The sequence below is a fragment of the Pongo pygmaeus genome, chromosome 17 (assembly GCF_028885625.2).
Source record: "Pongo pygmaeus isolate AG05252 chromosome 17, NHGRI_mPonPyg2-v2.0_pri, whole genome shotgun sequence".
Classification (NCBI taxonomy): Eukaryota; Metazoa; Chordata; class Mammalia; order Primates; family Hominidae; genus Pongo; species Pongo pygmaeus.
Genome location: NC_072390.2, coordinates 74,451,767 through 74,469,664, shown reverse-complemented (window position 1 = coordinate 74,469,664; position 17,898 = coordinate 74,451,767). Strand labels below are relative to the sequence as shown.

Genomic DNA, 17,898 nt, shown 5'->3' with positions numbered 1-17,898 from the left:
CCCTCCCTACCTCCCCCTCTCTCCCCCTCCCTACCTCCCTCTCTCTCCCCCTCCCTACCTCCCTCTCTCTCCCCCTCCCTACCTCCCTCTCTCTCCCCCTCCCTACCTCCCTCTCTCTCCCCCTCCCTACCTCCCTCTCTCTCCCCCCCCACCTCCCTCTCTCTCCCCCTCCCTACCTCCCTCTCTCTCCCCCTCCCTACCTCCCTCTCTCTCCCCCTCCCTACCTCCCTCTCTCTCCCCCTCCCTACCTCCCTCTCTCTCCCTCTCCCTACCTCCCTCTCTCTCCCCCTCTCTCCCCCTCCCTACCTCCCTCTCTCTCCCCCTCCCTCTCTCTCCCCCTCCCTACCTCCCTCTCTCTCCCCCTCCCTCCCCCTCCCTACCTCCCTCTCTCTCCCCCTCCCTCTCTCTCCCCCTCCCTACCTCCCTCTCTCTCCCCCTCCCTACCTTCCTCTCTCTCCCCCTCCCTACCTTCCTCTCTCTCCCCCTCCCTACCTCCCTCTCTCTCCCCCTCCCTACCTCCCTCTCTCTCCCCCTCCCTACCTCCCTCTCTCTCCCCCTCCCTACCTCCCTCTCTCTCCCCCTCCCTACCTCCCTCTCTCTCCCCCTCCCTACCTCCCTCTCTCTCCCCCTCCCTACCTCCCTCTCTTCGTCTCTCCCATTCCTCTAAACCACAGCCCTGATGGTCCTGCTTTAAACCCCATGTAATTCTCACCTGGGCTTTTACAATATTTTACTAACAACTTCACTTTACCTTTCTTCCTTTAATCTGTTTTACTGCTAGAACAACAGAAAAAGAATGGCCAAGCTCCAGAGATTGGATGAGATTGCTATGGATAACTCAAAGTTCTGTTGATTTAGATAAAAGATTGTTTTAAATTACTATAGACACAAAGCCTAGAAGTAACATATTTGACTACGTAACTTTTGCCATATAGAAGACTAACATGTTTAAAATGCAAAGAACAGACTAAGGAAAATATTTACCAGATATAATGTGGGAAGGGATTCGGATTTCTTAACTATAATGAGTTTCTACAGATTAGTAAGAAAATACAAAAATAGATCAAGGCTTTTGTTTCTTTTATCTGTTGCTGTTGAACAAACCACTTCAAATAGTTTGTTCAAATGGTTGTTCATCTCTTTCTTCATCTCTTTCTTCATATGGCCTTTCCTGCAGGGAACTGGGCCTCTGTGAAATGGCATAGGGTTCTAAGAGGGAGCTACACAAAGATAAAAGCCCCACTGTACAAACACTTATCAAACCTCAGCTTGGGCTATGATGACTAATTCCCTGTTGACCAGAAAGAAGTTACATGGCCAAGCCCAGAGCCAACGTAGGAGGTGATAACATTAGAGTGTGAATATGAGGGGTGATTCATGGGAAGCCCCCAGTGCAACAGTCTACTATAGATACGAACAGGCAGTTTATTGATGAAATGGGGATGACTCATAAACACAAAAAGTACACAGCTTCATTAAAGAAATGCAAATGAAAATGAAAGGCTATTTTCATTGGAAAATCTACAAATATTCAGCATATAGTTCATATCTAGTGTTAAGCTTATAGAAGAATATCATACGTTTTGGTGAGAGAGTAATAGATTGACCCTTTTAAAGGGTTGTCAATGCATTTCAAAAGAGAAAAAGTTCATGACTGGGCCAATTCCACTTCTACATATAAAGGTACTCCTATAAACTCCCTAGAATGCATTATACAAGGGTGTTGATTGTATTAGTTCATTTTCATGCTACTGATAAAGAGATGTACCTGAGACTCAGAAGAAAAAGAGGTTTAATTGGACTTACAGTTCCACATGGCTGGGAAGTCCTCAGAATCATGGCAGGAGGTGAAAGGCACTTCTTACATGGCAGCAGCAAGAGAAAATGAGGAAGATGTAAAAGGGGAACCCCCTGATAAAACCATCAGATTTCATGAGACTTACTCAATATCACGAGAACAGTAAGGGAGAAACCGCCCTCATGATTCAAATTATCTCACACTGGGTCCCTCCCACAACACATGGGAATTATGGGAGTAAAATTCAAGATGAGATTTAGGTGTGGACACAGCCAAACCATATCATTGATATTTCATTATTTGTAATTGCAATAAACTAGAACATGAAAGTCCATGAGTCAGGGAATGGGTAAATGATAAATCTATACTAGTAAATATTTAGAAGCCATAATAAGGTTAGTTAACTCTGTATATATTGATGTGGAATGGTATCCCAAATATTTTGAGTGGAATAATATGCATTATGTGTGACCATTTCCATGAAAACAAAAATGTTGTGGGTGCTCACACCTATATAGAGAAAAGGGTCTGAATGAGAAGTGAAATTATGTTGAGAGTGCATACTGAGTTTTTTACATACTTCTGAATATTTGGAGTCTTCTATAATAGGTATTTACTGTCATTATAGGGGGAGAACTGAAGTCTCCTTTAAAATGTGTGTATATGGATATATACACACATATATATAGATGCATATATTTACAGCGAGATACCATATAAGAGAATCCAGGAAGGTCCATGGATACCTGAAGATCTGCCTATGGAACCTTTCTCTTTATACCCTCTAGGTTCTCTTCAGCTTATTTTCTATTCTGGAAAAATTAAGGCCTGTGAATAACTAGTAATTTAAATAAAAGGCATATCTTATGACCTAGTTTTGAGCTCTTTCAATTGTATATTGATTGTATTAACATAAAGCTTCATAATTCTGTTTTGTCAGTGTCTGGAACTAAACTTCATATTAGGTGTGAAGGTTTTCAAAAGTTAGGACTCTACCTGATATTGAGCTAAATGTTCCAGTTCATTATCAACTACTCATTGCATTCCCTAACAGTAATGTAGAAATGGGTATAAATCAAACCAGGGTTTCCTCTTGAAAGGTATAATGGAAAAAGAGACCCAGTGAATTTCTGTGATATAAGTCAGAACCAGCACTTTTAAAATGCCCTTTCTTTGTCATACAGACAAATCTTTGCCATCCATTTTCCCACCTCTTTCCCTTTTTCCCTCATCTCCTTACTAAGGAAGACAACAATGTTACTAACTTTTCATTTTGTGCTGTGAAGCTCTTGAAACCACACCAGTGGAAAAGAGGACCTAGAAAGGGAAAAGGAAGGACCTGAGAGAAAAACATTCCTCTTCTAGTTTAGAGCACCTGCAATGCATGGGTGCATGTGAGCTGCAAAAGTACATCTTATTTAGTTTGAAAAGATCATTTGCAGGATGGTATAAAATCATGTCCTTTTTGTAAGGAAAAAGCAAACGTTCAGAAATACAGAGTTTTTATTTCATAATGGTGAGGGTTAATTTTAAAATTTCTTAATAAAAAGCAGCCTACAGCAATGGATTTTTAGCAGACAAATACAGTTAGTGATTTTATTTTGCTTTATGGTTCCATGGAAAGGGTCAGTTAAGCTTCAAAGAGGCCAAAAAGGAGCATAGTAAATCAGCTCTCCTTTCTGGGAGTTAGAAAAATCACCTACTATGTAGCTGATACAATTAAAATATTCCTGTAGTGCTTTGAAATTGGCTGCTTATTTGTTATCTTCTGATAGATATTTTATACATTATTTTAGTTTTTGTGTGTTACAGAATGAATGTAGATGAAATTTAAATACAGCACTTAATATTTTACTTTCTAAGGAAAGTCTATTTTCATAGACAACAAAAACCAAACATAATAAACCCCTGCTTCCAGAATACGTGTGTTTGAAATTTGACATTTTGCATGAAAGGTGGTGATGCTCATTTAAACACAAACTGAGAATCCCAGAATTGTGAGTGTCCGTCTCATTGCTTTCAGATTCTCGCATTAGTGTTTTCTTTTCTTTTTTTTTTTTTTTTTTGAGACAGAGTCTCACTCTGTCTCCCAGTCTGGAGTGCAGTGGCGTGATCTTGGCTCACTGCAAGCTCCACCTCCCAGGTTCACGCCATTCTCCTGCCTCAGCCTCCTGAATAGCTGGGACTACAGGTGCCTGCCACCACGCCCGGCTAATTTTCTGTATTTTTAGTAGAGATGGGGTTTCACCCTGTTAGCCAGGATGTTCTCGATCTCCTGACCTCGTGATCTGCCCACCTCAGCCTCCCAAAGTGCTGGGATTTCAGACGTGAGCCACCGTGCCCGGCCTCTCAGGGCCTCTCGCATTAGTTTTATAGATACAATCCTTGTCTTCACCTTAGCCAGCATCATTTTTTCTAAGTTGCACAGCTTACCTGAAAATCATGTGTACATAATCAAACTGTTTTTACATCCTAAATATTAGCCATATAGAAAATTTTAAGTCATTTTCTGGGAGGAAAACAGTAAAAATACTTTAATACTGCATATCTCACTTAAAACTTTCCCTAAATAATATTTAATGAATGTTTGCACTGGCCTGGCACAGAATTCTAGATTCGTTAGCAGGATTTCTTCAGGTATGGTGCGGGGATCACCTACATTAAGTCCAGGAGGAGGTCATTTGTGTAGAATCCTAGGCCCCTGCAAGTCAAGGGTAGGGCCCTGGACTCTGCATCTTAACCAGTTCCCCAGGTAACTTTTTGTGTAAAATATGGAAAGCATTGGGATCCAACTAGAGAAATCCAAGGCTTCCTGAGAAGGAAGCCAAAATTTGGAGGAGAATCCAAGTTATACTTGTTGGCTTGTTACTTTAAAAATTTTTAAGAATTTTTAAAAAGAGGGAAAAGGCCACTTTCTGGGTGGCCTGGGTTTGGAGAGATCTTGGAGGCATCAGCCTTCGTCCCTAGTGGGGTTCGAGAGTTCAGTAGTCATGGGGGACGCCATGTGTGGCCAGCCATGAGAAAGAGGGATGTTGGTGGGTGAGAGCTTCTGAGAAGGTTCAGCTCTATGAGGCACTTCTGCAGTGGCACCAGGAGAGTAAGCTAGAATTACTGCCTGTGGGGATGAAGGGATGTGTGGGAAATGGCACTTCAGAGCCATTCCAAAGCACCCTCAGTCCCATACTTTCTTGGACTCTCTTGGCCAGGCACATTTTAGCAGTGGTACTAGTTTCCCAGCACTATTACATAAATTCTTTAAAACAGTGCTTGCCTCTTTTAATATATTCCATTTTTTCAGATGCATATGGTGCGACAGAACATTAAGGATGACTTTCTTATCAGCCCTATTAAGCTGATAGTATCACTTCTGATCTATTACAGGAATTCTTCTTAAGTGTCTGTTTTCATAATTTTAAAAATCTGTTGCTTTCATTTTATATAATTTCTCATCCTTGATGCTTTAGGTTTGCTTTGAAAAACAGAATTCTGCCTTTGTGGAATGTAATTTGTCATGCCATGTGTTCATAGAAATTCTAGAATCTCATGTTGTAAAAGGCCGTTAGATTTTATACTGTCTGGATACCCCTTAAATTCAAGAATTTTAATACTAGCATGTAGAAGACATTCAGTTTCTACCTGAATATCTCTAGCAATAGGGCACCCAGACAGCACTGAGAAAGCATAGTTCTTTTAAGGTTAGCTCTAATTGTAGGGATTTTTTTTTTTTTTTTTTTTTTTTTGAGACAGGATCCCACTCTGTCACTTAGGCTGGAGTGCAGTGGCACGGTCATAGCTCACTGCAGCCTCGACCTCCTGGGCTCAGGTGATCCTCCCACCTTAGCCTCCGGTGTAGCTGGGACTACAGATGTGCTACCATACCCAGCTAATTTTTGTATTTATTGTAAAACAGGGTCTCACCATGTTTCCCAAGCCAGTCTTGAACTCCTGGGCTCAAGCTATCCACCCACCTCAGCCTCCCAAAGTGCTGGGATTATAGGCATGAGCCACCATGCTTGGCCACAAAGATGTTTTTTTTAATTAAGCAGAACTGTCACCTAGCATCTGGACTCTTTAATTCTAACCTTGCTTGGTGATAGCAGCTGGAAGAAGGCTAATCTGTCTTCTCCATCACATCCCCTCACCAATTTGAATACAGAGTGTGTTATCTTGTGTCTTCCTTTTCCAAAATCTTTCCCTTCAACTCTTCTTCCAGTGGCCCAGTTTTGTGGCTTCCTCACTCCTCCTCATGATCTCCATGGCATGGCTCCAGCTATCAGTGACCCTTAAATATGGACACCTAGGACTGACTCCTGTTTCTAGGAAGATCTGAATAACAGCATTCAGAACTATACCCCCCTTTTCTGGAAACTCCACATATCTACTGAAGTAGCCACCAGGCTAGCGACCCTCTCCAAGAAGATGGTGAGATTATTTGGAAGTGCTTGTTCTTAGTGAATCCATTTTGATTCCAAATGATCCCTGTATCTCTGCCTTATTATTACAAGGCTCTACTTAAATTATTTAATGTAGAATTTTTTGCCTATGTTTGGTATAAACCTCTCTGACATATGGTGTTGAAATTCTCCTGTTTGTGCTTGTTTTCAGTTTCCCATCATCAGAATATTTGTTGTGATTTTCCCTTCTTCTCTGACTTAGAGTACTGAATAGAATTTAAGCAAACAAAGTCTCTCAAAACAATTCTACTTAATTCAAGGGTAATAGTAAACATCATCCTACTAAACAATGAAAAGGTGAGTGTTTTGCAAAGCTACCATATATAAATTATAATGTCATTATGGCAACTCTAACCGATTAATGACATGATGATCTCATTGTAAAAGTGAAGAACAATCTCAGACAGCTTAAATGAACTGCCCAATGTTTCCATGTGAGAAGAAATGAAGGAAAGATTCTTAAGTGATTCTTCTGCCTCTAGGGACTAGGTCTTTGAGTTGATATTTTTCCAGCAGCCCAACTACTTTCTTCTAAAGCACTGGCTGGACACACACTGTTAGTTTCTTAGGGTCTCTATCATGATTCTGGGGGCAGGAATTGATGAACTTCTTCTGTAAAGACCAGACATTAAATATTTCAGAGTTTACCGGTTCTGTAATCTGTTATAAGTACATACATCTGCTGTTGTGACCTGAAAGTAGGTAAATGATATGGAAATAAAGGGTATGTCTGTGTTCCAAACAAAACAGAGAGCCAGTTTGCCAACACCTGTTTTAGAACATGAATTCATTTGGGGAGAAATAAAATCTTGCAACACAAAAAGATTGGGTTCATTTGTGGAAGCAGTCATGCTAAGAAAATCAGTGGGGAGAAGAGGACTAAACCACTGCAGTTTGAAACTGTGGGAAGTCCAAAAGGAACAAAAACAAAAAATAGAATGACAGTAACACCCCCTATTTCCCTCCTCCCTATTACCACACACACTTCATACCAAGGTTGGCCACAGTTCAGCTAGAACATGGACACATGGGCTCAGCTTCACTGGAACATATTTGACCCTGAATTATTTCAATTTATTTATAAGGGATGTAAATTGTACTGCCTTTCTGGGTCCTATATAATATTTCTATATATAATTTTCTCAGAAAATGGATGAAAATTAAGCTGTTGGCTTCTTGGGTTTGACCCATTATGAAGAATACTAAAAACCAACAAAAAAAAGTCTAATGTTTAATTGCCTTCTATAATTTATTTCTCTCAATGGAGGAAATGTTAAGGAGTACTTATAGTAAGTTTATCAATTTTTCAGAGATAGTATTAGTGAGTTAAATATGTTCTAATAATTTATAAATGCTTCCTATTTCTTATTACTTTAGCAAAGGAAATGAAAGGTTTATTTTGGAACTCAAAATTATATGGGTCCAAGATTATACACTGATCTTTAAGTCAACTAAATTCATCAAAGAGAATTCTGGAGATTAATGGGTAGGGAGAATTTACCAAGTAGAATTCTCCCTGGGGCAAGAACATATAGAATTTGAAAAAAGCTTGTTTATTATAAATTGTTTTTCAAAAGCAAACAAGACTCTTTGTGTTTAAAATGTAAACTATAGGAAGTAAATTAAACAAAAATATTAGTCTGGAAAAACATGACCAACTGAAAATTTTGGTTGATTCTTATGTGAGTTTTGGAGCATATTCATGCAATGTAAATTTTGGAAGAAAAGGAATTTTTCATTTTAATTTAAATGGGAGTTTTAAGAAACCAGAAGATAAGGTCAGATTCATCCAGCCTTAGAGAATCACGATGATGTTACTGCCAGTAGCCTTATGCCTTGTCTGATTTTCATCATTTGTATTAGTTATCCATTGCTACATAACAAAATGCTCCAAAACTTAGCAGCTTAAAATAACATGTGTTTCTTGCCCTTCGTTTCTGTTGGTGAGGAATTTGGGCCCTGTTTAGCTGAGTCCTCTACTTCAGAGTCCCTCATAGGCTACATAATAAGGTGTCAGCTGAACCATAGCTGTTCTAAGATTGAAGGATTTGCTTCCAGGCTCATATGGTTGTTGGCAGGATTCAGTTTCTCATGGGGCATTGGACAAGGGCCTCAGTTCTTCGCTGACTGTTGCCCACTCTCAGTTCCTTGAAGTGTGCCTCTTCAGTGTGGCAGTGTTCTTCATCGAAGCATGCAAGCCACAAGGCTCCGGGGAGAGCCAGCAAGATGGCAGTCACAGTCTGTCATTACTTTATTTTCTTGGGTTTTTTTTTTTTTTTGGTTTTTTTGGTTTTTTTGGTTTTTTTAAATATAGGACAGTCCTGCCCTGTAGCCCAGGATGGAGTGCAGTGGCACAATCATAGGTCCATATACCCTTGACCTCTTGGGCTCAAGCGGTCCTCCTGCTTCAACGACCTGAGTAACTGGGACTGTAGGTGCATGCTACTGTGCCTGGCTAGTTTTTTATTTTTCTAGAGATGCATCTTGGTATGTTGCCCAGGCTGGTCTCAAACTCCTGGCCTCAAGTGGTTCTCCTGTCTTGGCCTCCCAAAGTACTGGGATTACAGGCGTGAACCACCACACCCAGCCTAGTCTTTTATAACCTAATCATGGAAGTGACTTCTTGTCACCTTGCCATATCTGCTGGTTAGAAATAAGTCGCTATCCTCCAATGGGAGGAGATGACACAGGGACGTAAATACCAGGAAGCCGGAATCATTGAGATCATTGTAGATGTCTGCCTATCACAGACCTCTAAATTCTGTCAGGCTTGTCCAACTTAAGAAGTTGCCTATAAATGTCACCAGCATTTTTACAACTTATGGCCCACTTTTGACTGTCTTCTCTTGTTCCTCCTCACGTCAGGCATATTTTTTTTCCCCAGGATGTCATGTGTAGCACCCTTTGGCTAGTAATTCCCACAGTGAAATACAGATATTTCAATGCCATTAAACTGTCCTTTGAGAAATTTGTGTTACTTAATCAGACGGCCAAGAAAATATGTATGTTCTATCGACAGGGCAAGTTCGGGAGACATCAGCTGATAGATTTGCTTCTTGGCATTCCATCACGCCTTTTCAAAGTATCCCGATAGTAGATACAAAACTGTTTAATGGAGCTCAGCTGTTCCAAGACAAAATAACTTTATCAGAGACATTTAGAAATGGAAATTAAGAGGAAATAAATGTGCATGTATATTTTGGCAACTGAAGATGAACATATCTTTGAAGTTCTTTGAAGTTTGGGATACATTGGGAATTTACTATGGAGTTTTTGAGAATGAACTCATTAGTTGTATAGCTTTTACTGTAGCTATTCAATAATAGAGTTAAATGTACTCATGTTGTTCTTGACATCCTTGATTTATGGGACCATAAGTCTTTAGGTGTGTTATCTTATTGGACGTATTTAGTGACAAGCTGTTTTACTTAAGTACCACCTTGTTTTGACAATGTAGCTTGTTTTTAAGCGTATTCTAAAAAATATATTTTTCATTTACTACGTGCTATGTACTCTTGAAGGAGTTTTTAAGTAACCCGTTTAGTCCCAATAATACCCCTAGACAATAAGCACTGTTATTACTTTACAAACAGGAAAGTGACATAAAAGAGGTTAAGTGACTTGCTCAAGGGCACACTGCTAGGAGAGGGTAGAGCTGTGAACCAGATTCTATTGAGGTATATCATGCATTCAAGTTTGAATGAGATGGAAAAATGTGTTAAACAGAAGGAAGATACACCAGATTCCTTTTGAGGTGACACATTGAAGGCCGTACACTTTATATACTTGCTGAAGTAAGAAACTTGTCAGCCACTGTATTAGTCCATTTTCACACTGCTGATGAAGACGTACCCAAGACTGGGTAATTTATAAGGAAAAAGATTTAATGGACTCACAGTTCCACGTGCCTGAAGAGGCCTCACAATCATGGTGGAAGGCAAAAGGCACACCTTACGTGGCAGCAGGCAAGAAAATAAGAGCCAAGTGAAAGGATTTTCCTCTAATAAGACCATCAGATCTCATGAGACTTATTCACTACAGTGGGAACAGTATGGGGGAAACTGCCCCCATGATTCAATTATCTTTCACGAGGTCCTTCCCATAACACGTGGGAATTATGAGAGCTACAATTAAAGATGAGATCTGGGTGGGGACACAGCCAAACCATATCAGCCACACTCTGAGTATATGTCACCTTGCTTTGGCTGGCATTATTCCACAGAGGCTATAAATATGATAGAGTACTCCAGAATCTGAGTTTGAAATTTAGAAACAAGATTAGAAAGTGGTAGTCTTGAAAACATCAGAACTAACATAAAATGGATTGAAAAACCCCAGCCCAAAAGAGAGTTTTTAATTCTTTAGCTGAGATGATCAGAAGTCTCCTGAATATATCCAGGGGCTGTATGCTAAGAATTAATTTTGCTTTTTCTAGTTTACAAGTGAGCAGAAACAGGAAAAACATCAATTTTTATTTTTTGAGACAGTCTCACTCTGTTGCCAGTCTGCAGTCTGGAGTGCAGTGGTGCGATCTCTGCTCACTGCAATCTCCGCCTCCCAGGCTCAAATGATGCTCCTGCCTCAGCCTCCCAAGTAGCTGGGATTACAGGTGCCCACCACCAGGCCCAGCTAATTTTTTTTGGTATTTTTAGTAGAGATGGGGTTTCACCATGTTGGCCAGGATGGTCTCGATCTCCTGACCTTGTGACCTGCCCACCTTGGCCTCCCAAAATGCAGGGATTTACAGGCGTGAGCCACCGTGCCCAGCCCAATGTTCCTTTATTTTCTTGACTTAGTGTCAAGAAATGGAGATGCCTGTTGAGTACATGTTGTTTTCATGGCTGTTGCATTGGTCATTCTTATTTGTCACGTACACTATGACCACTGCCAAGTTGCAATTCCCCTGGCACTTTGTTATTCTTACTTTTATTTTTCTGGGAAAGTTGACATTTTCCCAGCCCAAGACAACCTTCTCTTCCTTTGAACATAGAAATCTTTTTGAAATTGCCTTCAGTATTTCCAAATACAAGCCCGTCTCATGCACATGCTGCAGAATTTGGAGGAGTGAGTCATTGAAGGAAGAGCTGGAGGTGGTGCTCATGGTGTGGAAAAAGGAGAGGAGGAGAGAGGGCCCAGGGAAAGGACATGCAGATGGCCTGAGTGCCTGCCGTGAGCTGTCCAGGCTCTGTGCAGAGGCTGAGCACCTCGCAGATGGCACACCGTCAGACTCTTGCACACCAGATGAGAAGACAAAAGCTCATAAAGGTCAGTTTGATCAAAGTTTCACTATTAGTAAGAGCTATAATTGAGATTTCTATCTCTCTAGACTCAAAACCTATTATGGTTTTTTAATGAATTATTTCAGACCTTTACAAATGTTCAAGAATATCATAAAAATACTTTGTATTCATCTGAAAAGAAAATGAAACATTACAAACAAAATTGAAGCTTCGTTTCTTTCTCCTCCTCATAGAATTACACAGCAGCCAGGCACTGTGGCTCTGGCTCGCGCCTGTAATCCAAACACTTTGGGAAGCCAAGGCAGGAGAATTGCTTGAGCTCGGGTGTTCAAGACCAGCTTGGGCAACATAGATTTTTTTTTTAGGAAAAAAAGAGTACACACTATCCTAAATTTGGATTTTATTATTTCTCATAAATGTCCTTATATATGTACGTTTTTCTTAGCAATAAATACTGTTTTTCAAGTATTTAATCTTTGACATAAATGGTATCATGACCGTACCTATTCTTGTACAACATTTTAATGCTTTACATTGTTTAATACATGTAATATTTCTCTGTATGAGTATGTCATAATTTACACATTCTGTTGAACATTTGGGTTGCTTCCAAATTTTTTAGCTATTAAGAGCAGTGCTACAGTGACCTTATACTCATATGCTTGAATTTCTCAGTTTTCCCATCCCCTCCCGTACTTCAGACTGGAGCTGCCATGGGTAGTGTGCACACTTTCACCTTGGCTATGCATTGCATGTTACTTTTCATGGTGATTATGCTAATTTTCACTTGCAACAGCAGAGTATGAGAATTTCTGTTCCTCTCTATGTTCGCTAACACCCGGTAATGCCAGGCTTTTACATTTCTGCCAGTTTGGGTGTGAAATAATTCACTGTGTTTTTAATTTGGATTTCTATAATTACTACTGAGGAAAAACCTACAAAAAAGAGTCCATGCTTATTGAATACCATCTTCCTGTCGAGTCTCCAACATAGTCTCAACTCACCAACGTTGACAGTCTCAACGTTTATCTTTCCAGCATCAAGGCTTCATGATGCTGTCGATCTCACTACTGCTGAAGGCAGAACTACAGCATGCTGAATGCCTCGTCTAAGCTCAAAGACATTTTAGTGCAGTTTTCACAAGTCTTTCTGTTATATAGACTTGAGACATTATTTGGGGAAATTGGGGATTCGAAACTGGTGTGAAGGAGCTATCGTGTAACATTTTATTCACCTCTCTAAAAGTCAGTAATAATAGTTTTCAATTTGGGAATTAAAAATGAGGGAAAATGAGTTTTGTTTTGTTTTTTTTCTAAGCCTTGGTGCCATTACTTATTACTACTTTTATCTTTCCCTCCTCATGCTCAAGAGAGCATTTCTATATGCATGGTCTATTATTGGGAGACAGAAAATGTACAGGCTGTGAATTCCAGGCTACACAGCTCCAGATCTGGGGCCAGAAGTTCTCTTTCTGGAACCAGACAATCTAGATGGAGCCTTATTCTCTACAGTGGACATCAGAAATGACCTGGACAGCTTGTGAAAACACAGGCTGCTGGCCCCACCTCCAGAGTTCCTGATCCCGTAGGTCTTGGGTGGAGCCAAACCTTTTGCATTTCTAACAAGTTTCCAGATGATGCTGATGCTAGAGACCACACTGTGAGAACCACTGCTTTGAAGCAATGTACCCAAAAGTAGGGGAGGCACTGGACCAGGAAGCCCTTCTCAGACGGAGGCTCAAATTCAGATACAGGTTGTTATGTAATATTACAGCCCAAAGGCCTGGCTGGTTAGGTGTATGGCTGACTTCTATATTCTTCATGCTTTTAATAATATCCCACTTATTTTAAAGTCAGCACGTGTTTTAAAATATTAAGGACAAGACTAAAACCTCAGGGCCTTACAGATTTGGGATTCAATACGTTTTTACTTTGATTTTCAACCTTTAAAATTCTAGCAAAGGTTTTAGTACATGATACCAATGTTATAGGTATGTTATTTTGAGGTCGGTAGACTTTTAGGAATGTATGACTAACCAAACTGTTTCTAAGATAGTAAGAGTCAAAAATTCATTTATCATTAGCCAACATTATCATTAGCCAACATCTTAGTAATCTATACAGTCTTCCACGTATAGATTACTAAGGCGGAATCGTACAGTTTTGAAAAGGAGGAACAGGGTGGTTATGGGGATTCTCCAAGTCAATTTTTTTCTTTGGAATCTCTCAATGAAATGGGTCATCTCAGGTTTATGGAAACCCAGAGCACAGGACATATGATAGTAGAAACACTTGCTGATTGCCATTATGAAGTACATTTGTGCTTATTTAGATAAATGGATAAATGTGTTTTTACCCATATTGTATGCATATGAATATATAAATTATATGCACATATAGCGTTGATATATGTGGATCACCTGAGTAACTTGGACATCACAACCAAGATGATCTTTCTGTATAAGCAAAACAATTTAAAGAAAATAACCATTGTGAACTAATGCGTGGTACAGGGGAGGAATTTTGGGGTGCTCATAAAGGTCTGTTTTTAACATGGATGATACTTACACAGATCTTGATAAACGTTTGTTATAATAAATATATAGCTTCTGTGCTAGTTTCTATGTGTATTTTATTCACAATAAAATGCTTTATATATGAATAAAGTTAAAACTACAGTATTTTCTTTACATATTTCTAACATTTATAAGAGTTATACATAGTCAAAGTTGGTATCTATATGTGCATGTGTGAATATAAAATTTTGAAAAGTATGCACTAAAAATACAAGAAAAAGTGTTCTCTTTATAATCTCTATTTTTATAAATAACTGGCCTTTTATGGGAAAATTTAGTGAAGCTATTTTAAGTTTTCTAACAAAGTTTACCTTGGCTTAAGTTTCAATTTTTGTCTATTTCAAAAGACAAATGCAGATTCATAATCGGGAGTGATGGGAAATTGTTTACATGTACCTCTAATATCACTAGCATTTAATTTTAACCTAACAAAATTCTAACACGAAGTCTTGAACTTTTGTGTTCAGAATAAATGTGATTTCTAGTTGTGATCTACTTTGTTTTGTTTCTAAAGATTTTGTTTGAACATATATTAACTATAATGAAATAAAAGCCAAGAATAGCTTGAAGAGGGGGAAAAAAGAGAACTTAGGATCAAGGTTTCAAAATATTATGAAAAGGAAATAATCAAATGCAATACTTTGCTTTTATGTTGACCTTCTCATTCTGGTTCCTCACCCTCCATACTCTGTGAAAGGTTCTAAAGCCTGTGGCCATTGGTGACCTGCCAGGCAGGAGGTTACAATTCCCAGGCAGATGCAGCCGTCCTGTGTACCATTGATGGGATTCAGTAAAAAAGGACAAGGCCTAGATAGCCTCCAGAACAATTTTATTGTATATAATTGTTTTCAGGAGGAAAGATTAATTTGAAATCTCTGTATCTTGAATTCCAAAGTGACTTCACATGGTAGAAAGAACATGAACTTTGGAATCAGATAGCCAGGCATGGAAGGGAGATTGTCGTCGTTATAATTAATCCAAGCTAATTAGCTGTAACATCTGCAAGAATATTTCTTCAGTCTGTGGAGTGGGTAACATCATAGGATTTTGAGGATGACATGGGACAACATATGAGAAAATGGGAGGCAAGTTATTGATACTCAGTAAATGTTAATTCCTGTCTCTTCCTGCCTGAGCTAGTCTTCAAAGCATAACACCAGTAGCCTTCACAGCCAGCAGCTTTGTAGGTGAAGCAAGCTATTGGTACAGGTCCACATTGCCTAGTGCCGTGGCTGGAAGGAGTCAATTTAATGTGAGGCAAACCATGTTTGTCGACACAGGTCCTGCCTTCTAGACATTCTCTATATAAAGAGACAATGTGGCTGGGTGCTGTGGCTCATGCCTATAATCCCAGCATTTTGGGAGGCTGAGACAGACAGATCACCTAAGTCAGAAGTTTGAGATCAGCCTGGCAACATGACAAAACCCCATCTCTACTAAAAATACAAAAATCAGCTGTAGTTCCAGCTATTTTGGGAAGCTGAGGCAGGAGGATTGCTTGAATCCAGGAGACGGAGGTTGCAGTGAACAGAGATCATGCTGTTGCCCTCCAGCCTGGGCAACAGAGTGAGACTCTGTCTCAAAAAAAAAAAAAAAAAAAAAGTAAGAACACTAAATGTAGAGATACAGAGACGGTCATGAGTATGTTTATTTGGTGTCCAGTAGACATGCAAATGATAAGGAAATATGTGTTGCAAGTAAACTCAATTGTTGTGGTACATGGTCATTTTAGGGTCCAAGGTGAAAAGCGATACCTTGGGTCCCTTTAAATTGAGGCTGATCTTCACAGTAGTTGATGCTTCTACATGTTTCAGTTTTGAGTACCTTTCCCACCCCCATCTCTAGAGTCTAGAAAGCACTTATTCCTAGAATCCCCTACAGTTGAGTGAATGATCTGTAGGCTTGCAGGAGCATATGTGTGTATGTTTTGTTTGTTTTTGAGACAGGGTTTCTTTGTCGCCCAGGCTGGAGTGCAGTGGCAGGACCACAGCTCACTGCAGCCTCAACTTCCTGGGTTCAAGTGATCCACCTCAGCATCTCAATTATCTGGGACAAAAGACATGTACCTCCATGCCAAGCTAATTTTTAAATTTTTTGTAGAGATAGGATCTTGCTGTGTTGCCCAAGCTGGTCTTGAATTCTTGGGCTCAAGCAATCCTCCTGCCTCAGCCTCCCAAAGTGCTTCTGAAATTCATAGTAGGTGTCTCATAATTTTTATTCCTGGAGACAAAATTTTTTTGGCTCCTCTCTCACATTTGTTTCTGTTATTCTTTCTAATAAGAGACCTGCTTTGATAGCCCATGAGACTGTTGGAGAAGAGGAAAAAAGATCACATGCGGTTGAAAGTAAATTTGGTTTGTGTTTTTATCTTGTATGTGTCTCTTCTCATCTTTCACACTGGCTGGGGTATTGATGAGGCAGGATTTCCAGTGTCTGGGTCATTTCTTCTCAGTGTTGGGAGTTCTCATTCAATTTCGATAATCGCATGGCCAACAAGCTGATTTGGGGAATATCAGATCATTCAGCTGACTCTGTGATCCATTGTTATGCTGGAAAAACACGGAGTACTCAGATGTATTTGAAAATACAGCCCTTTCTAAAGGATGCTCCAACTGAGTTTTTGGTATTTTACTTTAACAAGTTTGAACTCCTCAATTCAGGGCCACCACTTAGCTGACTCGGTCTAAATGGAAGAGTTTGCTCATTGCCATAAAATATCCTATTAAATATTATATTTGAAAAAACATAAATAATTTAAGAAATAGATCCAGTATTTAGGTGTCAAAATACTTATTGTTGAAGACGATAGCTTTCCTAATAGTATTGATTAATAAGATATTTAAGAAAACTATCTGAGAACAATGGGAATGTGGTGTGTAAGGAAATTCATTTGTATGTGTTTATCACTGTTTTTGTTCTTTGTTCCTTTGTTATGCCTTAAATCATAGCTTAAGCCAGATTTTCCAGAGAATTACAGAAGCTCTGTCAATTTTATGAACACCTTTACATAGTCACATGTGAATGCTTGTGCCTTTTTCAGAACAGTTGGGATCACATAAAGGGGAGCAGATATCTTATCATTGTAGAGGAGGGAAAGAGTGCTCAGTTTCTGAGAGATAATGGCATGTTCTGTAGGTGCCATGGAATTAAAAGTGAATGAATGGAGATGATGAACTTTAGAGTGAGGTTCAAGGAGGCAGGAGGAGAGTGTAAAAATGTCAGAAAAACAGTGATGTGACCAACACGGAATTATACATGGGTATTGAGGCGATCTAAATATTAAAGGAATTATAAGTGGCATCCCCTACTTCACAACTCAACGTTATAGATCCTGCCATTTTTTAGCATTTTTTTCAGTTGAGAACTCATGAGCCATAATGAACAGAAAGTCCTGAGTGCTGGCAACACCCACCTTGACTCCAGACTTCCTCTACCCATGGGGCTCTCTTCTTTGGCCACCTGGTGCCTCTTCTCTGCCAGTGGGCCTCAGTCAAGCCCATCCATCTCAACTTACTAGATTATAAACACACAGAATCCAAAAGGGGAAAGGGCGGCTGTAGACCTGTGATTCTCAAACTGGAAAAGCAGCATCAGCATCACCTGGGAACGTCACAGAAATGCAGATTCTTGATCCTTACTGTGTAGCCACTAAGAAACTTTGGGATTGGGGCCTAGCACTTTGTTTTAATGAGCTCTTCAAGTTGTTCTGATACTTGCTAATGTCTGAGAACTTCAGGACAAGACCCTACACATTGAAGACAGTATAGGTTTGAGAGCACAATTTTTTCCAGAAGATCCATATGGTTTTAAGCTTGAAAAACCTTAGATATT

At 39.7% G+C, this 17,898-nt stretch overlaps 1 protein-coding gene and 1 long non-coding RNA gene across 6 annotated transcripts in view; both read left to right on the top strand.

Moving 5' to 3' along the window:
* The window catches only part of LOC134738460 (uncharacterized), a 129,089-nt gene extending 113,447 nt beyond the window's left edge, over positions 1–15,642 (top strand). Inside the window, exon 3 of the long non-coding RNA XR_010124183.1 lies at positions 12,530–15,642. This is a non-coding gene — a long non-coding RNA (uncharacterized LOC134738460). The remainder of the gene's footprint in view (positions 1–12,529) is intronic.
* The window catches only part of CCBE1 (collagen and calcium binding EGF domains 1), a 260,616-nt gene that overhangs the window by 147,036 nt on the left and 95,682 nt on the right, over positions 1–17,898 (top strand). The gene's annotated exons all lie outside the window — the stretch shown is intronic.